Genomic DNA, 19311 nt, shown 5'->3' with positions numbered 1-19311 from the left:
TCACTGCTAACCTTGTCCTTAAACTGATCTATGAGCAACTCATGGTTTCATGTTTTTACTCGTTTCTGCTTTACTTTGCTTTATAGTGAGAGAGAGACAGGAAAGGAAGGGAGAGAGAGTGGATGACATGCAGCAAAGGACCCTGGGACTCTGACCCAGGTCGCTGCAGCAAGGACTCAACCTTAAAGCTGGGGACACACTAAACCACCACTAAACAATCAGAGAACTAGCGGCGACGAAGGCTCCCCCCTTTGAGTCGCCTCACGTCGCCTTTGTCTTGGCCGAAAAGTTGCACTCGAACACACCACAAAGACGACGTCCGTAAGCAGTTAGCACGTACGTCCTGCGCCTGCGTGAGAGGAAATAACTCTCCACACCAGCAGGTGGCGGTAGTCTGTGTTCATCATTTAAAAAAGGGAAACGGGAAGAGCGAGGACGGCGGATATACAAGGCGTTATGATACGTACATGAAACAAAGCGGCGTCTGCCGACCGTTTTCACACCACTCTCACCCACCACTTAGCTTCATTCCAGATGTTCATGTCGTTGTGAAAACATCTGTGTGTTGGAATGATCAGATAAAATGAAGATGAAACATGAGAAGAGCCTTCTGTGCTTTTCCTCTTGATTTAACTTGTTTTCTTACTTTCCTCACTTCCGTTTCTCTTCTCGTGCACTGAAGCTGAACCGCCAGTCAGAGGGATTTCTTTGCTGATTCAGCATGTTGAATCCGTCCAACGCGGGCAGACGAGAGCCGCCAGTGTGGGGGACACTAGGGATGTTAATAATTAACCGTTTAAACGGCATTAAGCATTTTAATCGATTAACGCTATCGGTTAAAATGGTTAAAAGAAATGTGTAATAATGAATTAAAAAGCTGAGAAAAACTCATCACTTAAAGGAGAGAAGCTGGTCCACCTTAAGAGTCCACCTTAAGAGAGTCTGAGCCGGCGTTACAGATACAGGAAGTTGGCTCCCGTCTATAGTTCGCTTGAGCGGAGGAGTTGTAGCCTCGTAGCATTTATTTACCGACAAATAAAGTGTACACACACCGTCTGCTACACCTACGTTCACAGCTAGAACGCCACCAACACACACACGGTCTGTCGGACACTCGCTGAAGTTACGCCGCGCTGACAGAGCGTATGTGTGTGACTACGGGGAGCACGAAGCTACCAGCAGAGCTACACATGCTAACGTAGCACAAACACACACACTGTTTGTTGGTCAATTGCTATCATTAATCCGGACACACAGCTGACAACCTGCTAAACTAAACTAAATGTGCGGTGGAGACTTTTACTGTGAAAGTGGCTGCATGTCTGCGACACTACCCGCAGCATCGTAGCTGCTAAGTTAACGCTCCCGGACGGTGAACTGGAGACTCAGTTGTCTGTTGTGCTCATACACTGCAGCTAGAGCTGCATGCGAGGCACAAATCTTGTCGGTTAACGGTTAATAATCGGTTAACGAGGGTCGGTTATCGGTTAAGAACATTTTTCAAAATTAGCATCCGTAGGAGACACCGAAAAAACCCAGCCGACGGACGCTCACCGACGGCCCCAAACTGTCCGACGGCCGTCTGTTGGCTTGGTGTGTCAGGGCCTTGACGGTACATGCTCTACCTGGTGAGCTACCGGGCGCCTTTACTTTAGTTTCTATCTAAAGTAGAGTGCTGGGCTGGCCTCGAAAGGTCCACGTCTTCTCTGGAAAATGCAGACGGTGACTGTAATGACTTAACCTGAGATGTCGGCGTCTTTTCCAACCGGAATGAGAGTCATGTGATGCATTAACATATTCCATTTTGTGATGGAGGAATCTAAACTCCACATCATTTTTGTCTAAATTGTGTTGATGAAAAACATCCACTAATCAACCATCTACAGATCAAAACATGTTCAGATTTCATTGGTAAGTGTTATGGTATTTTTCTCAACACATTTTTAAGATGCTGTCATGGTCAGTTTCTCTACGACATCCATCACACTGCATAGATACCCGGATACCACTGTGTGTCAAGACATTTACCATCCCATGAAGAGATTAGTAACAGCATGTGTTCACAGATTGTAAACCATAAAACATGTACAAATATAAATCCAGTATTTTTCAAATGTTCAGAATCAACCGGGCTTTGCTGAGAATAAATACAGTGATTTCCTCCCCAGCCCCCCCCTCCTGCGGCAAAGCTGGATTTTTAATATCAGACTTTTGTTTGCATATGTAATGCCATCTAAGCTCATTGTGGAAACGTCAGATTAATTTCTGAGGCTAAAATGAGGCTTGAATTATAACGGAGAGCAGACGGGAGCGTAGAGAGATAAAGAGGGAGAGAAACAAAGCAGACGCGAAAACCAATAAAAGGACAGACAGGCCACGGGACAGAGACGGGCATTATCAGAGGAGTATTACTGTACCTCGCAGGCTTACAGGCACACGCCGCTCGGACAGCTCTCCTTATTGATAGAACAACAAACTCAGCTCTCTGCCAAAAAGAAAAGGTCACATTATACAACTCATGGTTTAGGAGGGGAATATGTCACCTCCAAAAGTACACTGAGAATGTCAGGATATCATTCCCACTTCATAGTTAGAACAGCGTTTCTTTATAGAGCCACTGTCTCCACAGCGGTGTGGACACTGTGAGGCGGGACCTTACAACTGTGGAATCTGTAATAAGATTATAAAATTGGTAATATTAATGGAGAAATAATACATGTGATTATGCCTAAAAAATAAAATGCCTATTATTTGATTGATTGATTGATTGACGGTAGTTTCCATTCAGCCGTCCCAAAACGGTCGTTTAGAGCGCCTCTCGAGAGGAGGCAATAAAATTATGGCTGTGAATCGATTGAAATATTTAATCACCATTAATCACATGATTGTTTATAGTTAATCTCAAATTAATCACCCATTTTTTATCTCTTCAAAATGTACCTTAGAGGGAAATGTAATACTCTTATCAACATGTGAGTGGGCAAATATGCTGCTTTATGTAAATGTATGTATATATTTATTATTAGAAATGGATTAACAACACAAAACAATGACAGATATTGTCCATAAACCCTCACAGGTACTGCAAACTGCATGTGATTATCATAAAGTGGGCATGTCTGTAAAGGGGAGACTCGTGGGTACCCAGAGAACCCATTTACATTCACTGATCTGGAGGTCAGAGGTCAAGGAACCCCTTTGAAAATGGACATGACAGTTTTTCCTCGACAACATTTAGCGTACGTTTGGAGCGTTATTTAACCTCCTTCATGTCAAGATAACATGACATGGCCTGTTTATCGATAACGTATCGCAAGAGGAAGTAATACAATATATTGCTTCATTAATATCTTCTCCCACCCCTACTCGTCTTCCACTAAAACACGTCAACTTTCTAATAAACAAACACAACTGTTTGTCCGTGTGCATCTTCCCCCCTCTTCCACCTCTACTGAACTGTGATCTCCTTCGTTTGGCTCGGCAGTAAATTGCGCCTGGCCTGTCAGACACCGTGGCTCCGTTTATAAACCAATATGATATTATGTTAATCACGTCGTCATGTTGCTTATTACTAATGCAATACGAGCTGGATTTAGCGCCCTGACGCCGTTGGCACAGGTTGCTGATGTCGGCTACTTTTTAATTTGCCAGAACGTGTCATAATGACAAATGCCGGTTCAGCCGGTCGGCATAATATCTGACCAACTTGTACATTGGACCAACAAAACCGGGAATCGACCCAACTCTACTGTTTAGACGGCAGTCTTCCCTCCAAACAATAAATAAGAGGGATAGAGGAGAAGGAGAAAACAGAAAGAAAGAGGAGAGAAGGAGGGATGTGGTGGGGAAAAATGAAGAGTTGTTTTTAACCCTTTCCATTATAAGATTAAAGAACTGCTTTTAGACACAAAAATATCAGAGATTAATTACATACATTGCTCATTTATACTCATATAAAAGAGTCCCTGCGTGTTGTTGTGTATGTTTGTGGAGGTACACGATACATGCATATATGGTGTTGTGTATGTGTAAGAATGCAGTTCTAATGTTTCTGGTGGAGAGATTTAATCCTCTGCCTAAAGCATTAATCATGTTTATTACAAAGCATTAAACATAAATCATGTTAAGAATTACTCAAACATGGAGTCGGGATCTCAGGATGCTATTTAGCAACTAATTGCAATGCCGAGAATCATAAACAAACCAACAGGAAGTTGCACGGCAAGGTGAAACTAACGTTTTGTAATAGTGCAATAGTGTATTCTGTCGTTGAGGTATGAGGATGTGTTGGCAATTTCATGTAGTAATCATTGGCAGTATTAATAATCAATAGTTGATCAGTCGTTAAAGCTCATAAAGCTTAAAAATATGAATATATGTTTTCCTTGACCTTTAGTTAAACATTTTTGCAGCGCAAACCCAATAAACAATTTGGTCCTTGTCTGCCTGTTTGTATTCAATAAACTAAGTAATTAATGAATGCATTTACAGGCTTTGCATAAATCAGAAACTTAACATACAAATAAATACATACATGAATAAATAAATACATTTAAATACAATTACTGTCTTCACCATACAGGGCAAGTAAAACAAAGCCTTCGTCATTCTCATATCGGAAAACAGGCTCCATGGAAAAACCTTTATTAGATATTTATTCTTCAGTTGATTTTTATTAACATTTTCAATTAACATTGTTAACGTAAACACATTTATTTTTAATCATTTTAGGGGTCACATCTTCAAAAGCTTTCCTGCTGCTTTTTCTCCAGCATCTCAACAGCTTCTGGTCTGAGGAGCCAAACGTGTCTCCACATAATAAGCAATGATCCTGTCTCCTGTAACACGGCAACAATTCCCACCAGGTTGATTGAACACATCGCTGCCCTCCGTACGGCACATACTGGTTGAAAAAACAATCATCGTTTCTTTTACATAAAGCCTTAATCTTAGATAATGAATCTGCCTTATGGTTTACTGTAAAGTGAACGTGCAGCAGCCCGGCAGTGACGGATGGCGTCGTAGAACTTCTCCAGTTGTTCAGCATGCTGGCTGTATTGTTTTTACTTTAAGATTTACACTTGATTTCATGGTTGATGAGAATATTTCATATAGATGAGTAATGCACTACACTACCGTTGCAGGTCAGATCGGTTAATATCACTATTTGTTATCAAGTAGTAGTGACATGAGGAGGTGTTATATTTTTAATTTGCATTTTTATTGCCTTTATTGTGAAGGGTTGGGTGGTTTATATTCTACTTTTCCTGATGAAATACAAACACATCACCATATATAGGAACTTTTGTGAAGGGTCATACCACTATTGTAAGGTTCTTATAGTTGTAGTAGACTTTTGTTTAAGAAATGCAACCTGACCGTATTTCACCCGTATGCTTAAAGCTTTAGTTTTACGTGTTGTTTCTAGTCATAAAAGGCAGCTGTGTCAGTGAAAAAGTTCAGATAATCCAATTGTAAACAACCTGCCCAGCAGCAGTAAACAGCAGGTACACAAAGTTGTGCCCAATTTCCCCTGCATGGTATGACTCGACTGAACTCGGACATCGTACATATTGGAGCATTTAGCAGATAAAGAGACAAATATTTTCTCTGGGAGTTGGCGGAGACCAAAACAGAGCTAACAGGAGAGTGGATATTGCCCTACGACTAAATACAACTCTAAATGCATTCTTGGTGTCTGATGGATGTGTAAATAGGCAAGTGTTTGCAAACATGTCCGCCACAACAATTTTATGATGTGATAATATGCCAGTGTTTGCAGTTTGGTACACTGCCCCCAAGAGGCACAAAAATAAATGAATGCACGTTTAACTTCACCCTCTCCAAAGGGAGCTCTTCGTAGATTCCCATCATTTTAAGAACCGCGTTATATTATCATAGAAAAAGCAGCTTTTACCATTTTATCTTATCAACAACCAGTCATATGTTCAGGATAGATCTCTACAGCACATCTTCACAGAGGATCTTTTCACAACTGATGATGGAGCCTGTGGTTTTTACTTCTCTTTAGTGGGACCTCGCTGCAGCATTTTGCAGCATCGGTCATGCCGTGTTAATTGACTGCCTTGAGCAGTAGGTGGGTATCTCCGGTTCAGCATGAGTTGGCTCAGGTCTTATCAGTCAAACAGAATGTTTTCAGTGAAAATATGCAGTTCCTCGTCTTCCTCAGCCAACGTACCATGTGGGGTCCCTCAGGGCTCTGGTCTAGTCCCCATCCTGTTCTCCATCTACATGTTCTCTGTTGCCAGCCAGCCCGGTTGCACAAAAAGGCGTGTTGAGTGACACGATAATGCGCAAGGCAAAAGTGTACAATAAGAACGCGTTCTTGCTTTAGGCGTGTCATTTTTACACCATGAAGTCTGAGGTTGTGTATGATTCAGAGATTATTTTCCTGAAGAACTGCACTGCTGACAGTAAATGTTGGATATCTCAGACCTGAACCAGCATGATACTCAGATTTGTCCTAATATTTAAAAACAAAGCCAATTATTATATTATTGATATTTACAGATGACAAAAGGTCTTTCTTGATTTTAACAACTTCCTTTTTCCTGTCTTGCTCAAACGTTGCTCTCATACCTCCAACTGGTCTGAATGAAGCATGTTCAACAGTTTCTATTGTGCTTTGTGTCGGTGTACTGAGATGCTTTTATTTTGTTGTCAGATTACATTATTTAATATTATTTATCCACATAAAAATCAATGTCAATGTAACTTGGTATATTGGGGAATATGAATATAGAACTGACATTATATTTTTGTGTTTAATGACTATAGTTTAACCATAAAGACTTAAGCAAGTAAAAAAATGCCATCCTTTTTTTGTATCTTTGCCATGTTTATAGTTCCTTGGTGATAAAGTACAGCAGGGTAATAAAGATGAAATATATCAAAAGTCATGCAAAAAAAATGCATATAAAATATTGCTGAAACATGGATATAAATATTGTTGTTGTCACCGCTCTGGCCTTGTTTCTTGAGGAAACTCCAGCTGTGACTCAGCAGAGAGTTGAACCTACGCTCTGAACAATGTGGGTCTGGTTCTGGCTCAGCATGTTCAACACTTGACACTCTCTCATTCTCTCCCAGCAAGCATCCGGCAGACGGCAGCTAGCGGGAGGTGGCCGAGTTCAAAATCAACCCAGTCAACAAGTAGAGGATTTTCATGCTGATATTATGACAGAAAAAAAGAATTATATGAGGATAAACTCACCCCGTGTCACTCTCATATATCACCAATCTGATGTTCAGCGCATTCAAGTTGTTGCTTTGAGATGAAGTCATGGAGGCTACTTCTTGATGTATTCGCTTCACGCCAACCTCCGTTGTCTATTCCTATTTCAGATTGGGATTTGCTGCATTTCTCAAAATGACTTTGAACAGTCGCTGGTAATGGATGACTACTTTGGTAAATTGGCATCACGGTTTCTTCATCAACATTTATGATAATCAATGAAACAATCATTCTTTAAGTATGAATGCAAACATATTCTGGTTCCAGCTTCATTTTGATTGAACACGTTGGGGTCTAGTAAGAAGCCCGTGCTCTTTGATACTAAACTTAAGTCTTAAAAGCCCAATTTGCTGCAAAGTGTTGATGTTAAATATACCCTTTAAGCAACAAAAGGTACATCACCAGAGTTGTAGCTGCTGTTATAGGGCTTTATTTTTCCTTTGAACGCCTTGAACTGTTGGATGGATGAATCATTAGATACTTAAGGCTACAGCCACACCAATATGTTTTCGTTTTAAAACGAAAATGATCTCCGTCCAATCAATCAATCAATCAATCAATCAATCAAGCTTTATTTATATAGCACCTTTCAAACGAGTCAAATGCAATTCAAAGTGCTGGACAGACTATTGGCAAAAATATAGAGTGTTAAAAATGGATTTAGAGAAAAAAAAGATAAAAGTTCATTGAATAAGAAAGCAATAGAATATTGGTATTTAAGATAATAAAAGATTAATAAAATGCAAGGAAATAAAAGTAAATACAAATTATGAAACCACAAAATAAGCAGATTGTATTAAAATAATCAATTTTAATAAAATAAAATAGAATAAAAGAGATAAGACGAGCGTTTTAGGACCGTTTCAGAATGAATCTCCGTCCATACTACCACACCTGAAAACGCATATCCCATGACCATTCACGTATACGGGCATGCGCGTGCCAGTGTAAACAGGAAGCAGTGCTGTTCACAGGAATTGATGTAAAGTGCTTGAGCACATGTAGGCGGTAGTAACGTTGTAAAATACAGAGTTTAACTGCACAACAGCTGCTAGCTGTTAGGTCAACAACGCTTCTAACTTGTTATCAATGTTGAAATGAACCGCTGGTGGTCGAGGCCGATGGCGCTTGTTCTCTTCTGGAAAAGGTTCTCGTGATGGGTCGTGACGAATAAGGGAAGGACACGTCATGACCCGATCAAGAAGTGAACGTGGGTGTCTGTGTCGTCGTTTTTAAAGGTCTCCGTTTCTCTCCGTCCAGACTAAAACGCAATGCCGGAGTTTTAAAACTGAGACGGGGTCAGCAGCGTTTTTAAACGTCGGAGTAGTGTGGACGATAGGAATAAACGTAGCAAAAGTTATCCGTTTTAAAACAAAAACATATAAGTGTGGATGTAGCCTAAATTTCACATAATTCAGGTAGCAGCGATGAGTATCATCTGTTGTCAACTTTGCTTTTTGCAACACAAGTATGTGTAAAGTTCTCAACATTGAGGCAATTTGATTTATCAACATGCATCAAACATATTTCCTTTTGTCTAATCTTACCTACTGCTCTCTACTACTGTATATACGACCACCAAATAGCAATGAAAAGCCAACACAGAGCGTGCAATAAAATAAGACAGAGAACACGACTGAGTCATCTTAGCTTGGCCACTTCATAAATGTTGTTTCTTCTGAGGAACGCAGCAATAACAAGGCTGTTTGGCTTTTACTGCTGGCAGTAACTTTGAAAGCCACAACAGAGAGAGGCTGACATGCTTTGCTGTGGGAGAGAGAGAGAGAGAGAGAGAGAGAGAGAGAGACTCTATTCACTGGCACCAATGACAGAAATATTTCATTTGCATGCATTTGTATCCAAGCTAAGAAAAGAAAGGTGAGGGGGCAGACGGAGAAAAAAACAGGGTTGAGGAGGCGGATGAACGAGAACAGAATGTGCACTTAATCTTAATTTTAGCCGACCCGTCCTGTGTGCGAGAGGAGAGAATGAACCTGGTTTGTTTCTAATTAAAACCATCGAAGGTGCAGTTTCAAAGCAAATGTGCAGGAGTGAGAGCGAGGAGGAATAAAGAGAACAAATATACAAGGTGTTCCTTTACTGAGGCTCTTGTCTTCTCCAACAGGACAGTGTGGACTGCTATCTGGACGTCGCTTGTCTAATAAAGGTCTTTTTTTTGGCTGCCTTCGTATCCATTCTTGGCAATTCAGTCAACACCGACTCAAATAGCCAACGAAGTTAGCCTTATCTGCAGCCAAAATCATTACTTTGAGTGATTGCGATGTTGGATTGATTAAAGTAATACAAGCAATTTGCTTGATTGTATACATTTTTGTTTGAACTCAAACACACAGAAACTTGTGGGCTCAGCATCTTGTTTCCAGCTGCAGTGGTGCGTGTTGGAGATTTTTTCCTCCAACACAGACGTCCACACTCTTAAAGGGTTCCTGCTGATGCTGAGTACTTATCCGATACCACTGATGTGTTTTTTCCTCCTGGTGTTCGTACACCAACATCCTGTTGATGCTTGTTCAAATTTAGCTGATATTGTTTACAAGGTTTTACATAATTGTTTCAACCTTATAAAGAACCTCCATCATATTCAACTTCTCTAGTGTAACACATTTAGTTCATGTTGGAGGATTACTGGTATTGTGGACAAATACAAACCTGCAAACAGCACTTAGCTGCTGGGAACAACAACCGGAGCCGACGCAGCATTCACTGTCCTATACAGTAGTGTGTCCTCACAGAAAGGAAGGGAAGTGGCTTCACCACGAGTAATTACATGCTCCACATCTCTACCAATTTTATTTTATTTTTTTTAACTCCATAGCTCAGAGTTTAGATGTAACGTCAGTCCTACTTTGTTCTTATCTATAGATATTTTTTTTACACCTGACCTACCGACCCGTTCTCACTCCCAGCACGTCGAATACTGCCGTGTGGTCAGTGCCCCTCGGCATCGGAAACCAACGCACGGAGGCACCCTTTAACAACAATATGAGACGAACCGGGTTTTCAACTAACCAATATAAACCCACCCATGGTGTTATTCGAAGGGTGGAGCAAGTGACATAGTACTAATAGCGCGAGAGTCCAGTCAAGGCGGAGGAAAGGGTTGGTGGATGGGTCAAACAAACACAGCTTTCAACCAGGAGACTGGTATTTGTGTCCCGTGTGAAACTAAAAGTAACGTTGACTTATTTTGTCACGTCAGTCGTTAGTCATGTGATTCGTTAGTCAACCACGATGGTTTCCCAATCCTAACTAAGTGGTTGTGTTGCCTAAACTTAACTTCCTGTGAAGTTTATTTTGAAAGGACACTATACCGTCCCTGGTCCGTCCAAAAGTAACGCAAGCGGCGGTATTTGACGAGTTAGGAGTGAGAATGTGTCGGACCTACAATTATGATAAATATACAGTACACAGCCTACATGACAAGTCTCATTTGTTTCCTGCAAAACTCAGTGTAATGCCTTTGTTCATAATCTGATGTGAAAATATCAGATCAAAAAATGTGTGTCCTGGTCAAAGTTCAGATATAAAACCCTCGTGTCTCTCCTGGCTGGCTGCAAACAAAAACATTTCTGCATGTCATCACATGACTTTTTGACCGTGTCAGGATGCAGACCCTGACGACAGTCAGAAGAGCGTCAACATTTGTTTCCTGGATTTGCACATCCAAGGTGACTGCTTCCTTCGTCTGGTGTGTGCTATGTGGTGTCAAATAACAAGGATCATATATCACCCTTGAGGCTTATTAGTAGTCAGTGAAGTGTCAGAATGGCTTCCAGACTTAACGGTGTATTCAGAAGTGTTTAACCTCCAGTTGTAACCTGTTTTAAAGGAAGTCTAACATGTTCTGATACAGAAACATGAGAGTTAGCCTTTGAAACCACAGAAGCAGTTTGGTTTAGAAAGTTGTCTTCCCGTTCATGGGGTTTGTTTTGTTGCTAGACTTTGTGCTGTTAACTTTTTTTTCTATTCCAGTTCAATATTAACATGTTCCCATCGTGTGTGTGTGTGTGTGTGTGTGTGTGTGATATATTCAACACATGCAGCAATAAATCATCCGTGCATCACGACCGACAGAACACACACACGCGCTACAGATGTCAACATGACGAGGCCAGATGTATGTGCCTGTTTGATGTTTCCTGGTTCGTCCAGATGGGACAGAGCTGGAAATGATCAAGAGACGAGACACGATGAGAGACATGGAGGAAATAAAAATAAATAAATAAAAAAAAATCTGTGTATAATCATCAGTCAGCTATTTGTTAGACATGTGAGCAACATCTGTGTCCGTGTGTGTGTGCCGACAAAGACGGGAAGAAAAAGACGAGAGAAGAAGCGGACGACATGAGAGCAAACGGAACATATGGGAGACAAATGTGTGTGTAAAAGAGTAAAAGATACAGCTCTCTGTATTAAAGAAATATAATTTATAGATATTTTTTATCCCTGGTTGTCAGTAGAGATACAGGAGGCATAGAGACGGATGACTAAAAGATGGTTTTGTTTATAAAAATCACTTTCTATTTAACTTTAACATGATCTGAAGAGCATATTTAAGGATGTTCTTGCAGTCAACTTAGAACATATCTTGGAAAAAAGGCAAACATTTGTTGGACACAAGTTCCTTCAGTGTAAAACGCTAATCTCAGATTCCTCCCTCTTGTCTCAGGTTAACATGTTTCTGCACGAAAAAGTTTCCCCATTAAAATAAAGTTTTGATTCTCTACACATCCGGCACAGCTGCATCTATTTTCTTTTAAGATTTATCTCATTTGAAATATTGGTATCAGCGCTATCCTTCATCCCTATGTCTCGCCACATCTTTTGAATTATTAATGACGCCGTGTCCACTTGGCTCGCTGTGGAGTTGTTTAAGCCTGCTATCTTTAACCAGCAGGTAGTGTGCACACAGAATCCAAACCTTGTGACAAGAAGTCATCACTAGAAGTGCCAGGTTGAAGGCAACTGGCTTTACTTTAGATTCTGTTACTGTTAGTTCATCTCATGTGGGAGTCATTAGAGTCCCATCAGTAAAGGTGTGATTGGGTCTTTAACTGCCTGTAAAGGGACGTCAGGACAGCATTGTAAGTAGCTGATAAGAGGTGTGTTAAGTCGCCTCTTCTGTTGAGTGATGGTTGTTTCAGTTTCACATGTATGGCCTCCTTCACTCCTCTTTCAAACCACCTGTCTTCTATGTCCAATATGTGTCCATTGATGTCCTCAAAAGAGTGTCCCCCCCCCGTCTGTGATGTGAACTGCTTCATCTTGACTTTTTTTAGAGGTTGTTTATTTCAACCCTGTCTCCCTCAAAATGACGTTCCCATACAACTAAACTGCATAACAATACAAACAAAAAGCAACAAATGACTTTCTCGCTTCTTATATCCGTAATTATTCAATAACATTTGTATTCGATGTAACTTCCATTCATACTACGTCACCTGCTCTGCGCGTCGCTCGTTGTACTACGTCATTCGCTGCGTTCGACTGCTGACTTACAAACAAATTTGTAATATGTAAAAGACAAACATAATCCATGACAAAATATGTTTCCTTCCAAACGTAATTGAGAATGCAGTTTGGGAACGTAATTTTTTTAGGAGACAGAGCTGGTTTGTTTAAACTCCTCGCTGCACTGGACTGCTTCATTGCTCTGCATGTGCCTGGGTCCGTGGTCCTCAGGGTGGACAAGACCTGGAACTAGACTTGTATATTATCTAGCAGCGCTGCCATTACTGCGGTGGCAAGTTGTAGTGACAGATAAGTATGTATTTAAAATTGATTATATTAAAATTGAAGGTTTTCACAAGGACACCTACATGTTCTGTTTGTGTTGTCAACAGCTGCCGTCACTACGTGCAACCACGGCGTGCAACCACGACGCATCATTCGGCTTAGAATCACAAGTAAACACTTTGTACGTGTTCTAATTGTGATGCCGACCAAATGGTGTTTACTATGTGGTCATTAGGTTGCCCTGGTTAGAGCAACTAATGTTATATTTCACAATAACTCCACAGTTAGTTGATTGAGTTAATTTACTGTGAGGGACCACCGCAGCCCAGCCGGTGCCTTTAGCCCACTAACGTTAGCTGGCCCTAGGTAAGCAGTGTTAACTTAGCTGACGTCACTTGTTTCACCGTGTCAGGCTGAAGTCAGGCAGCTGAGAACTAATCAGGTTCTTCTGCAACTTCTAGACGTCGTTGTCAACAGTAACGTTACACACAAAGTAAACGTAGAAGGAGAACATTGTTCACTTATTAGGACAGATATTACTGCAGTCGGCCTGGAGAAAATCAAATATCACAATATGTTTGACCAAATACTTCTATCGATACTGCGACGGTATTGTAAGGTTGACTATTCGTGCTTCCAAATATTTACACAATGAGATTTCTGATAAATAATTCTCAGTAATGTGGACATATTAATGACTCAAGTGTGTCAAGGCAAATAATAGAACAGCTAGAACAGTCAAATCTAAGATGATATGCAGTCTCATATCACAATATTGATATAATATCGATATATTGCCGCAGTAATGTTGACGTGTTTTCTTCTGGTATTTCCCTGGATTCATGTGTATTATTAAAATGCTAATAATCAGCATCTTCCATGACATATTTTAACAGTTGTGGTGGCTCCAGTTTTAATATGAGATGTATAGATGTTTGTACCTGTATTCATTTGTGACTCTAAATAATGTTTGCATGCCCGGTATACCGTGCACAGGACTGATTAGAAACCATTAACATGCACTGATACTGTTGACTGAAACATGTATAGTAGTTATAATAAAATAATAATATAAAAGAATCCAAAGCTACTCTCGTCACCTCCCAGAGCTCCGTGATGATGATTGGTCGTCCTTGACCTGCTGCCTCGGCTTCTAATTAACCCCGTAACCAGCGGTGGCGGTTAAAGGGACATGAGATATGATTTTTAAAAGACACACAGCTTATGCTAATTAGCCTCATTAACAAGGGTGACCTTTTACAGTATATAACGCTTTATTGTTGCCTTGAATGAAAGCCACGTTACGGCAGTTTCAACCTTTTTCTGATTACATTTTTAATGGAATCAAACGTTTACCTGATTAGTGACGTGCTGAGTCAGTTTTATGACCTATAGGTCCCATTAACATCTAAAAACTCTCCAGGTCATCAATATGAAAATTAATCTGCTTTTTTCTTCCATTTAAAAAATATAAAAATTAAATGTAGAATAACCATTTAAATGTATGTATTCCTCTATACACAGCAGGACCGCTGGCTGTTAAATTGAGCCCAATTAAAGGGGTAAAGTCCATGCTTATGAGAGTCAAAGCTTCCATTAAAAATAAACTTAAGGGAATCGTCGATCTCGCAGAGAGAGATTGACCTCTCAGAGGTGAAGTCTTCAGGCTCGGGACTCATAATACATCACGGCTCAGACCTCTTTCCCTCTGCACAACAATAGTCTTGCTTTAATGAGCCGGCTCCCTCAGGTATCTGCAGAGAGATCTGATGTATATCTGGAATGCAAAATGAGTATTTGATTTAATGATTCAATCATAACTGGCTTACATTACATTATTGACTCTTTACGTTCACGAGGCCTCGTGCTCACTCTGTCAACGCCGTGATACCGTTCATGATATGCAGTGTGTCTTTGAATGTCTGCGCTGGAGCGTATATTTCTAGAATTGCTGCTGCTGCCTCGCTGCCTCGTCGTTCTCTCTCCGTCTTTGAGAAGTGAAGTGATGAAAGTAAAACCGGGACTATTTTCCCGATGAGAACGACAAAGAAATGATACTTAATGTCATGAAACAGAATCCTATTAAAGGTGCTTTACATATTTGACATCTGTTATTCCAAAGAGAAGGACGTGGACCCTGTCTTCACACCTTTACTGTAACATTCAGACCATCGCAGGAGTAATACAGACATTACTCAACATGTAGACCACTGTGGCATTAATAGACAGAACTTTTGCAGAAAACTTTGCAATCCAAAGGTTTGGGCAGTTTACTTTTACTTTTCTCGTGCATAGCCGTAAAAAGAACAGCTTGAAGACAGCTTTGCAAAACGGTGACATCAGTTGGAAAAGGAGGGCAATTTAGGAGGGCAAACTAGAGCTGTCAGTGGATTCAAATATTTAATCATGATTAATCACAAATTAATCACATTTTTTATCTGTTCTAAATGTACCTTAAAGGAGATTTGTCAAGTTATTTAATCCTCTTATCAACATGGGAGTGGACAAGTATGCTGCTTTATGTAAATGTATGTATATGTTTATTATTGTAAATCAATTAACAACACAAATCAATGACAGATATTGTCCAGAAACCCTCACAGGTACTGCATTTAGCATAAAACAATATGCTCAAATCATAACATGGCAAACTGCAGCCCAACAGGCAACAACAGCTGTCAGTGTGCTGACTTGACTATGACTTGCCCCAAACTGCATGTGATTATCATAAAGTGGGCATGTCTGTAAAGGGGAGACTCGTGGGTACCCATAGAACCCATTTACATTCACTGATCTGGAGGTCAGAGGTCAAGGGACCACTTTGAAAATGGACATGACAGTTTTTCTTCACCAAAATTTAGCGTAAGTTTGGAGTGTTATTTAACCTCCTTCATGACCAGCTAGTCTGACCTGGTTGGTACCGATGGATTCATCAGGTTTTATAGTTTCATATGATACCAGTATCTTCACTCTAGCTTTAAAAGCCCTAATTTCCAACCACTAGTATGCAAATTTGGCAAATGCAGCGTCAACTAAGTCAGATTTCATGTACATTCATTGTGTTTCGTGAATCATATTCAAGGAAAAAATATATATTTTTAAAATCAGACTAGAAAAAAAAAGGAATCAAGGAAAACTAAAATGATGCAGTAACCCGTTTCTGATGAAAAATTGTAAATAATTGTAAATATAAAAGACTGTAGTGAACCCAATGGAACCATTCCTATTGCCAAAAAGTTAATTTAGAAAGCAAAGACAGAGGTGGTGGTAAAGAAGTAGGAGAGATGGAGATATATAGAAAGAGGAAACAGAGAGTAGAGAAGGTTAATGAACTCTATTCTCAGAGCATTGTAGCTTATAGATTCCCCACAGGAAAAACATAACAGCTGATTTTAACCCTGCATTATCCAAACCATAACTGGATTACACAGGTTTAAGATATTCAATGCAGGGGCTTTCTAAATATAGGTCTGCCATATTCATATTCAGAGGACTTGTGTGAACAGCCATCAGTGCTACCTGTTACTGAGTCGCTGCATGCAGCTAATGAGCTCTCAGTATAGAAATGGAAACTGTTCAAATGATTTATTTTAAAGCGCGTTTGAAAGCAGATAAAATTACAAATTTATGAAACTGTCTAACGCAAGCTGCATATTTGTAATGGTGTCATTATTGTCCCTTTCTCAGGAGTATATGATCAGTGTACGCCCAAAACCTCCAGTGTTTAATCTTTAAATTAAACATAAAAGTTACACTTTGATTTATTAGTCAATGATTTCCTTTTTGTTTGAAAAATGTTTTATAGAAACGTGAGACGCTGTACAGTAATACATAATAATTAGAACAAAAATAAAACATGTATGTAGATTTTCTGCGTGACACTGGTGCTAATAGGAGATTCTTATATTTATCATATTGTAATACATCTGCCTTTTTGCTCTTGTGTAAATCTAATGAATTTTCAAATCAGAGACACGTGACTACCGAGGGTATTAGAGGCGCTGCATAAACACAGCCTCGCTGTTGTGCATGAGCGTGCACGTTGATATTAGAACGAACCGGCTGAGATTTACAGCCTGTGATTAGCTGATGAATGAGGAGCAGAGTTGCAGAACTAAAAGCCCTCCAGCCAACTGGAAGAGTCGAGATAATCATATACGCTTAGCCATTTGATATCAATACAGTGGATATGAATTTCCCTCATCCGGAAAAAAACAAACAAAGAAATGATGAATCGAGGACAGAATTACCATTAGAGGCATTAAATGTAAGAATTCACTGAATAATTCAAGGTGTTTGTTGTCGGAGGAAGCCGCAGTCAGTATCTCTGTGATTGAAACAGTCACACAGGATTATTTCTCAGGTGTTATTATGTACACACAGATTACCGGCTGGGACATCTGTATAATTAGAATGACCTTTCATGACACCTGCTAATGTCTTACTGTCGAAGTTTACACATAAATACTGATGACCTTTTACCAAACAGTATATCTCATGTCAGGTGATGAATTGTGCTGAAATCCTGAAGTTAAAATGTTCACCTTCCTGCTCAAGGACACCTAAACGTGACATCTTTCTTCACATTAAATGAGTTCAATGAGTTTCAGAGGTGTTAGATGAAACACTAACACTTAAATTCAGCTCGTTAGTGAACAGATACATGGCCTTTTATTACCTGACAGTGTCTCATTAAATCATGTCAACATTTACTTTTACAAACTGAATCTTAAGGGTGTTACCTTGGTTTTAAGTTGCATTCAGCAATGTGACCTTGGTAATGATCAACTGTTGTTGTTAAGAACTTCTGTTTTAAATGAAACGTCTGTTCAGAATACAGAAATGTTTTGGTGCTCCGATGACGACAAAATGGAACGGCTATTTAATTGTAATGCTTATAAGTCGGCTACTTCTGTTTCTCAAGCTTGGAAAAAAAAAGTCAGGATGGTTTATTTGTTGAGTATTATTTGGAGTTTATACGGCTACTCTGGTTTCTGCCTTTGTATTTTTCTTTATTTTCTAAATAACGGTGTCTTGTAAGCCTGTTTGGGCTGTGCATAATTATCTATGCATGCAATAATAACAAAATGAAATTGTATAAATGTGGATGTAGAAATACAATAGCCTGTTACACACTAATCCCCTGTTCATTCATTTACATTCAAACTACTCACTTTGAGATGAGATGTGAAGTAAATCTTAGTATCTATATTTAGTTTTGTTAGTCTTAATCCTGAATCAAAGGGTATTTATGTTCGGAGGATTGATCTGTCTTTCTTAATGCTCTTAATGCAGATGTTGTATTTCTGCCTGAAATGATGAGCATCACTGATCTCATCCAGATGTGTTCAATGAATGACGTTTTAGATTTCTTCTTTGTTTCACTGGCATGGCACGCGTCATTATTGTATAAATCCACACTTTTCGACCTTTTACAGGTCTTTTAAAGATCTGTGCAGCTTTTGGCTATTGATAATCTTAATAATAATAATTTGTAATAATACTTGTATCTGTAAAGCACTTTTCAATCTTAAGCACAAAGTGTTTTCCAAATTAAAATATTTACAGAAAAAAATGCAAAAAAAATGAGAGCTCATACATCTAGCAGCACAAAATAAAACAAAATACATTCATATATAATTAAAATGTGGATAAGAGACATAAGGTCATATAAAGCAGGTGACATTTAAGTAAAATGAAATAACCACATAAACACATGAGATGCAAATGTCAGAAGTGATCTCATATAAGGCAGCTAGAACGCCAATAAAAGAACAAACTCTAGAATTTAAAACAGATAAAAGTGCAAAATAAATGGCAGTATAAGCATATAGAAATACTGAAATGATGATACTCAAACAAGACAGTTTAAATATGTAATGACAATGAAAGAGGCCTGACTCGGCTGGTCAGTAGATAGATAGATAGATAGATAGATAGATAGATACTTTATTGATCCCGAAGGAAATCTAGGCATCCAGTAGCTTAAAGGGACTGTTTGTAACTTTTTAAGCGTATAAATGTACCGGGTCGGGACACATGTGCGCTCGCATATGCGCGTTCGCGTGTGGCCGCTGCCTCTCCTCCTCTGCCTGCTCGCCTTCACTCAGACGGCGCGCGCATTCTCGCTCAGCTCGCTCCACCTCTAGACGTGAACGCGCGCTCACTCCACACTGCAGAAGAGTTAGTTTAGCTCTGAGAATATCTAGTGAATGTACAGTGGACGTTTGTGCAGAAATAACTGCTGCAGCTCCTCCAGACCAACAGAGGTTTCCCGTGTCTTGTGAAGTGACGGAGCT

The 19311-nt window shown here is 39.7% G+C and overlaps 1 long non-coding RNA gene across 1 annotated transcript in view; it reads left to right on the top strand.

The window, feature by feature from the left end:
• The window catches only part of LOC141774603 (uncharacterized), a 61140-nt gene extending 49170 nt beyond the window's left edge, over positions 1-11970 (top strand). The window contains exon 3 of the long non-coding RNA XR_012595383.1: positions 11320-11970. This is a non-coding gene — a long non-coding RNA (uncharacterized LOC141774603). The remainder of the gene's footprint in view (positions 1-11319) is intronic.
• Positions 11971-19311: the final 7341 nt, after the last annotated feature.

The sequence above is a fragment of the Sebastes fasciatus genome, chromosome 9, assembly GCF_043250625.1.
Source record: "Sebastes fasciatus isolate fSebFas1 chromosome 9, fSebFas1.pri, whole genome shotgun sequence".
Lineage (NCBI taxonomy): Eukaryota > Metazoa > Chordata > Actinopteri > Perciformes > Sebastidae > Sebastes > Sebastes fasciatus.
This window is presented reverse-complemented; position numbering and strand designations above follow the sequence as displayed.